Here is a 9,206-nt window from a genome sequence, read left to right as displayed (position 1 = left end):
TAACAGGTGAAGTTATTTTTGTACTATCTTTAAAATGAAAAATTAACATTTAAAATTCCTCACAAAATTCCCAAGTCCCTGAGAATGCAGCCAAGCCTGCCCCACCTAGTTTGAGAAAATCTATACCAGCCACAAGTTTATTTCTATATTATATATTACCAATTATATATGAGGTCTTTGGAGGCCCTGGCAGTGTGAGGCACCACACCTCTCTTTCTCTCTTTCTTTTTTGAGATGGAGTCTCACTCCATCACCCAGGCTGGAGTGCAGTGGCGTGATCTTGGCTCACTGCAACCTCAGCCTCCCAGGTTCAAGTGATCCTACTGCCTCAGCCTCTTGATTAGCTGGGACAACAGGTGTGCACCAACACACCCAGTTAATTTTTCAGTCTGGTCTCAAACTCCTGACCTCATGTGAGCTGCCCGCCTTGGCCTCCCACAGTGCTGGGATTATAAGCATGAGCCACCGCACCCTGCACACCTATTTCCTTCAGTACGGATTTAAAAGGAAAAAAAATCACAGCATATTTCTTTTAATTTGTTCATGCAATATGTAGTTATCTGCATTCCATTTGTCTGGGTTTGCTGTGCGTGAATAGTTGATGTCATTAGTACCGACAAGGTCTTTGACTTTGTTTTGCACATACTTTAAGCCCCACTTGTATTCTCAAGTGTCAGACTCTCTCTGGGGTGGGCTGATCACCATTTTTCCACCTGGAGATGCGCATTTCATCCAGCTACTGGCAGCTGCAAGAGTTTCAAGGCCTAGGAAAAGCTTAGTCCTCTGAGACTGCTGCTTGCCCAGAAATACAAGTCATACTTTTGTGATATCTGGTTGCTTGCCATATGGTGTCTCAAGGGGTCTGGGATCATCTACTGCAAGAATTCAGTGGGATCATGTGACAGTGCTCAGGGTCTAAGACAGGCACACAAGAAACACACTACTACTGCATGGACTTCTTTAGCAGCATGTGGAAATGTTGCAAACCATGGGAAGGCTTGGATTAACCCCATAATGGGACAAAGCAAGGAAAGAACTGGCTGGGATTCCTAACAATCTTGGAGTTCAAAGGACCCACTGTAGGGCTGTTCTGAAGTGTTGGATGGGATGATAATTATTAATAGTTCCATTTGGTTCCTATAAAAACAATCACTTCAAAAACATTGATTATTGAAAGTCTCATAGAATATTTATTTTTACCACTTCTCAGCCTGGCTAAGATAAAGTGTAGTATCTATTTATATCAGTTTAATATCTGATACATCCTCTATCAGAGGATAATATATTGAATGGATTTTTGGAGCTAGGAGATGGACCAGTAACTTGCCCCACTCCACCCGTTGACCTGGTATTACAGTACCTCCAGGAATGGTGCATCCCCTTTGGGGTATAGAATGGTTACAACAAAAAGTAGATCAAGGCTGGGTGTGGTGGTTGATGCCTGTAATCCCAACACTTTGGGAAGCCAAAGTGGGAGGATCGCTTGAGCTCAGGAGTTTGAGACCAGCCTGGGCAACATGGTGAAACCCCGTCTCTACAAAAAAAATATAAAATATTAGCTGGGTGTGGTGCAATGTGTTTGTAGTCCCAGCTACTCAGGAGGCAGAGCCACTTGAACCCAGGAGGTAGAGATTGCAGTGAGCTGAGATCGCGCCGTTGCACTCCAGCTTGAGCAACAAGAGGGAAACTCTATCTCAAAAAATAAAAAAATAAAAAATAAAAAATAAAAATAATAAAGATTTTTTTTTAATTACTGGGAGGAACAGTGTCAAAGTTTTAATGTTGTCTTTCAGTGATAAGATGACAAATGGCTTTTCCTCCTGCTTCTCTCTATATTTCTATACTTTCCAAATGAGCTACAAGAATGTAAGTGTAGACATTCATACTCAGACTGACTGGCTCCACTATCTAATACCCAGGTGGCCCTGGACTAATTTCTAATCTCACTCTACTTCCATTTTTTTCTGTAAATGGGGATTCTATTAGTAATGCCTGCTTTCATAAAGCTGTTGTAAGAATTAAATGAGGCAATACAAGTAAAGGTTTAAACAGAGCCTGGCATATAGTAACTACACCCACATTTTGGCTATTGTTACTATTATTGCTATTCTTAATTGATTCTAAGATTCACATTTTTCTCTTTCATTTTTAACTGCTTTCTAATTGGGATATATCTCATAGCTGATGATATGACATACTTAATGGACATCCCTTTTTAGTCTTGGTGACTTTGGTGGTTTGATGCAGTCAGTCTGAACAGCTGTGCAGTTAGCTTTGCACTGTTGCAGCCTAGGTCAGAGGCTCTATCCCTTGGGCTATGTGGTATTTTGAACTTGCTGATTACTGCTGTTTATGAAGGCCTTATCCACAGGCCAATAGCTATCTTTATGAAGGCAGACCTGACAAATGCATGGGGTCCACAGTTGCCTTCACAAGATAGCCATGAGGGGGCTGGTGAGCAAGCAGACACTGGCTTTCCTGTCCTCAACAAAGCTACTGTCCCTCAGTGGGGGCTTTGCTGAGCTGACTGCTGCCTGTCCTTGGATTACACAGGCATAAATGCTCTGGCCTCTTGGGCTTCTGGACAGATTCTAGTGGGCCTCAAAGGGCTTAATACTGAAAAAGCTAAGGCAGTAGTCCATTTGTAAGGGGATAGGGAAAAGTCTTTGGACATACTTTAAAAGCAGCACACTTTTGGTGCTTTTAAAATGCAATGCAGCTGAAGGATATTTGTGTGTGTGTGTGTGTGTGTGTGTGTGTGTGTGCATGCATGTGTGTATGTTGCAGGAAGTTTCAGTTAAGAGTGCCAGACCCTGGGAGGGAGCACTAGATGAGCTGCTCCAATTTCGTTCTGCATCCAGGACCAAAGAGTGAGCTGTGAAGGAGCTAAGCTTAAATTCATAGGATTTGTACACAGATTCAAGGATCACTCATTGTGTGATCTCAAGATGTCCCAGATTAGAATGCAGAGTTCTTAGGACTACTGACCTGGCAGTAAGAGGTAGTAGAAACAGCCTCTATGAGCAAAGACAGAAAAAGCCAGATCAGAAAAGAGTATGAATGCTGTGTAACTTGGCGGTGCCTATGTTCAGTTCAATATTGGGGTGCTAGTGAAGGAAGATGTGTGCTCCAATGGAAAACTATGAAACTATGTCACATCTAGACTAGCACAATACACCCTTCATGGTTATCTAATTTCTATTCTATGGGAGCTATTTTCTAACTCTGTAAGTAGGAAAATAACTGATACCAATCAAAATAATTACTTTCTTTGTATTTTGAAATTTTTTTGAAGTGAAATTTTTTCTGGTGGAGGAACAATACTCCCTCATCCTCTCACCACCCCATGCCCATACAGAAGCCAGTTTTGCATCCAAATGAGCATTCACATCAACATTTCTTATTCCATAAAAATTTGTACTTCTATGACTTCTCCTTTGAACCAGTTGCCTTGTTTCTCCACGTAATTAATGGGTTACATAACATCTTTAACATGTGCTCATTTCCTGTCTATATGAGAGTCATGATTTTGCTTCTTTTAAAAATATCTTTGAACACTAGAAACATGGGATTCAAAGGACAAAGAACAATTTAGGAAGTTTTGAATATACTGGATGGGAAAGAAAGGCACCTCAAATAAGACTGGGAATGCCCCTAGGTCAGCTCTCTGGACTTTGCTCAAAGCGGCAGTATCTTAAATGCTCTTCTCTGAGAGGTGACAATATGCGTAGGAGTATTTCTCTCCCCATCTTGAAAATTCATGGTTCCAAAAATAAACTCTTGCCAAGAGCCATTTCCTAGTTATTGTTAAGCTCCCAGATCATGGCCTATGGACAACTGTTAAGCTCCCAGATAATGGCCTATGGATAATGGCCTCTGGCATACTGGTACATCTCAAACCAAGAAAGTATCTTCTTCCACTCAATGCTGCCGAATCTCTGCTGCGGTCTTTGCCAACTCTCTTTGGTTTAGACTAAGTACTGAGTTGGGAGAATATAATTTTGTTCTGGGATAACTGCCCTAGGGACTGGGGATGGAGCAATTTTCTAAATTTGGTAAATGTGGGACCAGTGCTATTAAGTACTACTAATTAACTCTGAACTTTTTCCAAGGGTGGTTCATGAAAGATTTAGCATGAAGTAATACTACGTCTTGAGAACTACACTAATTCTGGTATGGAACAGCTTAAGCTGTAACTGCTGAAAGAATCACATTATCCAAGATGGAGAATCTCTCTCTGAAAACTGAACAAGATAAGAGATTGAGAGGGGTAAATTTTGAATTGGTATGTCTTTGGACATTAACACTGAATGGCAAGGGAAACTGATTCTGGACTTTTAATTCCACTGGACAATAATGTTTTTAGAGTCAACTTGTAAGCAGCCTTAGTTGCTCTTGTGAACTCTTTATTTTTCTTGAGACAGAGTATTGCTCTGTTGCCAAGCTGGGGTGCAGTGGTATGATCATTGCTCACTATGATTTCAAACTTCTGGGCTCAAGCTCAAGCAGTCCTACAGGTATGCACTACCACACCTGGTAATTTTTTTCCAGAAAAAAATTAACAGGTTTATTTATAATTATTACAAAGTAGAACTGCTGAAACTTGTTCACTGAAACATTTTGACTTGCATTAACGCTTTACGTCCCTGCATTTATATTAAAAATTCACAAGAACTACCAATAACAGCAAGAAGATAATTTTTTTTTTTTGAGAATGAAATGTTTCCCATCATAGCAGATTCTTGGGCACATTCTCCACATATGCAATGTGCTAGCTGGATGTCTTTTGGCGTAATTGTTACACGTTTGGCATGGATAGTGCACAGGTTGGTGTCTTCAAAAAGGCCAACCAGATAGGCCTCACTTGCCTCCTGCAAAGCACCAATAGCTGCGCTCTGGAGCCCAAATCTGTTTTAAAGTCCTGAGCAATTTCTCCACCAGATGCTGGAAGGGAAGTTTGCGAATCGGAAGTTCAGTGGACTTCTGATAATGTGTCATTTCTCGGAGCGCCACAGAACCGGCCTGTAACAATGAGGCTTCTTCACCCTTCCAGTAGAGGGTGCACTCTTGCAGGTGGCTTTTGTAGCCACTTGCTTTCTGGGTGCTTCACTACCAGTGGATTTGCAGGAAGTCTGCTTTGTAACAGCCATGGTATGGAGAACTCCTTACTTACCCCCCTTCTCCTTAGGCTGGAGCTCAGCGAGCGACAGGTGGTGCTGGTGTTGGAGAGCAATGGCCCACACCTGGTAATTTTTAAAAATTGTTTGTAGAGATGGGGTCTTGCTGTATTTCCCAGTCTGCTCTCAGACTCCTGGCCTCAAACAATTTTTGTGAACTCTTAATGGAAGAGAGTTTATATTCATATTTCTATGCTTGATGATCATTTTTTGTTGGACTATCTTAATGTTGAACCTCTAATAGACTATGCTGGCACAGGAGGCTGCTCAGGACTTGTGATGAGAAACAGAATAGGCAGTCAACTTTTGGAATTGGATAGAAAGTGGCTTTGGACTTAATTTACCTACTGTACTGTTCCGATGCATTTAAGACTCTTCTGGGGGCAAAATCAAAACTGCTCACTGGTGGTTCCAGGATGATATTCAAAGGGGAAGTTGTTGGTGTTGCAGAAGCACCCATAAGGTGGGAGCATGTACCTATACAGAGAACCTGCTGATATTTTCCCCCAAAGGAGCAGCTGCACCTAAGGGTTAATGGTTAATAAAAAACACAACTAGACAACATGTTTAGGAAACTCTCCTGACGTTTCTTTCCATGTGAAGGACATTGATTATATAATACTGTCTTCACTCCTTTACTTATAAACCCATGAGTTTGGAGGAGAAAATGGGCATACAAAGTATAAACTCTTCACTTTTCTTTCCTTCTGACAGTGAGCTGCCCTACAAAGGATATGTGTCTTCCTCCTCTACCTTGAGATGGTGGCCTTGACTAGCACTGCTGGGAGCGGAATCTGTACTTCTGGTTCCGGTATCAGGCAGCTTGCTTGTCTACAGATATAAGCTTCCTTCTCCAGTATCAGTTTTATCAACAATTAAGGTAATATTTCAATTTTACATCTGTTTCTTTTCTTTTTCTTTTTCTTTTTTTTCTCACTCTGTCACCCAGGCTGGAGTGCAGCAGTGTGATCATGACTAACTGCAGCCTTGACTTCCTGGGCCCAAACAATCCTTCCACCTTAGCCTCCCAAGTAACTGGGAGCACAGGCATGCTTTACTACCCCAGCTAATTTTTAAATTTTTTGTAGAGAAGAACCAACCCATGCTCGTTCCAAACTCCTGGGCTTAAGCCATTTTGCCATCTTTCTACCTTGGCCTCTCAAAGTTTTGGGATTTTAGGCATGAGCCACCTTGCCCAGCCATGTTCTTTTCATCTTGTTTTAAAACTCAACGAGAAGAGAGGTGGCATTCTGGGGCTTCTCTCATGTATCAACATTGTGCATTACTATTTTTCACAGTAAAATAAATGTATGTTATTTAAAATTGTCAGCTGAGTGTGGTGGCTCATGCCTGTAATCGCAGCTCTTTGGGAGGCAGAGGCAGGAGGATCACTTGAGGCCAGGAGTTCAAGACCAGCCTAGTCATCATAGCCAAGCCCTGTATCTATCAAAAAACCTTTAAAAAAAAATTAGCACATACTGGTAGTCCCAGCTACTTGGGAGGCTGAGATTGCAGGATCATTTGAACTCAGCAGTTCAAGGCTGCAGTGAGCTACAATGGTGCCACTCCATTTCAGCGTGTGTGACAGAAATTCTGTCTTTTAAAAAAATAAATAAAATAAAAATAAGCAAAATGACCTCTTAATAGTTCAATATAAATTAATCACATTCCATGTCAATTTTATATGCCTTAAACTAATCCCAGAGCCAGTGTGTATACATACACACAAAATAGTTTTCAGTATTTGAATGAGAGCTAATTTACATAGGGAGATATTTTAATAATTTATTCAAGAAAGGTAACAGTTTGTGAAAAAAGTAAACCTTGTATAAGGTCCCCAGGAAAGGAATTTAAGCTAAATTGATCTAAATTATAATAGTTCTATTAGAGTCTCTGTCTCCAAAGACATCATTCACCAAATAACTTCCCCCATAGCAGGATACAAAAAATTTCAAATACATACACACAGTCACACAGGTGCATGTATAAAAAAATTTTAGTTACATATTCAAAATGCTAAGAAGTTTCTCAGATTTTTGTTTCTTTCAGCTGTTTGATCTACCTTTATTCTCCCACATTCCTGAAGGGAACATATATTCTATATATCTGTATAGCTATAAATATATGTATGTGTGTGTATATGTATAGATATAAATGTATGCATATTAATATATATTTATATTTATAATACATATATAACCTATATATATTCCCTCTTGTCTTCACAGTTAATACTTGGATATTAACTTTACATTGGTAGTTATAGTTATTTTCTTTTTATAATCAGAAAAAAATTTGTGTGTAAAATCTTCAAGTGTTATCCATGTAGATAATAAGGGAAGTAGGATCGCTCAACAATGCACAGCAAAAATCTTAGCTATCCAGATCTTCAAATAAGTCTCAGATCTGGGGTCTCAGGCCCCATCAGCCTGGGGCCACCGTGAAAGTAGTACAGGATTTACTGGCTGTCATCTGTCTTCTCTGTTGTGGGATTTTGAGACCTTTCCAAGTCCCTGGGCTGTCTCATGTGTGGCTCACACACAGTATTTTCAGCTCTTATCAAATGTACATATGTTGGGGGCTACCCTCTCCAAGCCTCTTGCACAGATGGCAGATGGAGGTGGTGTAGAAGAGTCCAGGAGGAGAGGGAGGAAATGGACCAGGTAGCAGTAAGAACCGTAATTTCTCAGAAATGCCCTTCTCTCATTCAGTGGCTACTCTCCTATCACCTTGTATTAGTCTGTTCTCATGCTGCTATAAAGAACTGACCAAGCATGGGTAATTTATAAAGAACAGAGGTTTAATTGACTCAAAGTTCTGCATGGCTAGGGAGGCCTCAGGAAACTTACAATCATGACGGAAGGGGAAGCAAACACATCCTTCACATGGTGGCAGGAGAGAGAAGTGCTGAGCAAAGTGGGAAAGCCCCTTATAAAACCATGAGATATCTGGGAACTCACTCGCTGTCACGAGAACAGCATGGGGGAACTGCCCCCATGATATAATCACCTCACACGAGGCATCTTCCCCAACATATGAGGATTACAATTCAGATTCCAATTAAACATTAGGTTTGGGTGGGGACACAGAGCTAGACCGTATCACAGTAAATCTTTCCTTTTCTTTAGAGGAGGTCCTTCTCAAGGAGCCCTGAAGTCCCTCTCCATGGGCTTTCTCGTTGTGATTACATAGAGTGAATCTTAGGCCAGGCCTAGCTTGGGTTCAAGCTGAGCCCACCATTAGGTTTTCTGATTGGCTGAGTTTCAAATACTGAGACATTTATCCTTTGAAAAACAAAACAAAATTTTAAAAAACAGTTTGGATAGAAATGGTGTTCACTCTTCATTAGGGCTTTAAATGATACCTGAACGTGAATCAAACTTTCTCTAATGATCCAGGGTCAACCTTATGAACATGATAGTTGGCACTGTTCTATGACACAGCTATTTCCTGCTATTGAGCTTTGTAACTGTTTGCTACAACTCCTAAAATGCTATACTTTTGGGGATCCTCTGTCTTCTATTCATGGTTATAGTGTCTTGTTATAGTCAATGTCCTTGTGAATTACAAACTAGAAAAGCAATATTGATAAATTTGGTGTAAATAAGAGTAAATTGGCTCTTCTGAGAGTTACTGGAGTTTTCCCATGAATATAACGTATATCCTCAAGAGAATTTGGGAATCTATATTTTTGCTGCTCTGATGCCTTTGTGATTCGGCTTTTAGGTTACAGCTGATTTCTCATCTATGACTCTGCATCCTGATTTTTCCAAGGCAGTCATAATGTCCTGGAGTAATATAGTGATAGTTTCTGCTTTCATTCTCAAAGGTGTTGCAAACTGGATAATAGATTAACTGGTCACTCTACAGATGAGTGATAGTATCAGCAGGTTTAAAAACTGTAATAGTTTCTTCTCTAAGTGATCTATATATCAGGATTGTACTCAGGTTCACCAAAAATGAAAAAGAAAACATGAAAATGTACAGTAGAGCTTTATTCTAAAGATTTCCAGGTTTGCTTGCCTAATA

General features: G+C 40.4%; 1 non-coding gene across 1 annotated transcript; it reads left to right on the top strand.

The window, feature by feature from the left end:
- Positions 1-1,198: 1,198 nt before the first annotated feature.
- LOC129037761 (U2 spliceosomal RNA) lies at positions 1,199-1,382 on the top strand. Its single transcript, XR_008502983.1, has one exon. It is a non-coding gene; the product is annotated as a U2 spliceosomal RNA (small nuclear RNA).
- Positions 1,383-9,206: the final 7,824 nt, after the last annotated feature.

This window comes from Pongo pygmaeus, chromosome 4 (genome assembly GCF_028885625.2).
Source record: "Pongo pygmaeus isolate AG05252 chromosome 4, NHGRI_mPonPyg2-v2.0_pri, whole genome shotgun sequence".
Classification (NCBI taxonomy): domain Eukaryota; kingdom Metazoa; phylum Chordata; class Mammalia; order Primates; family Hominidae; genus Pongo; species Pongo pygmaeus.
This window is presented reverse-complemented; position numbering and strand designations above follow the sequence as displayed.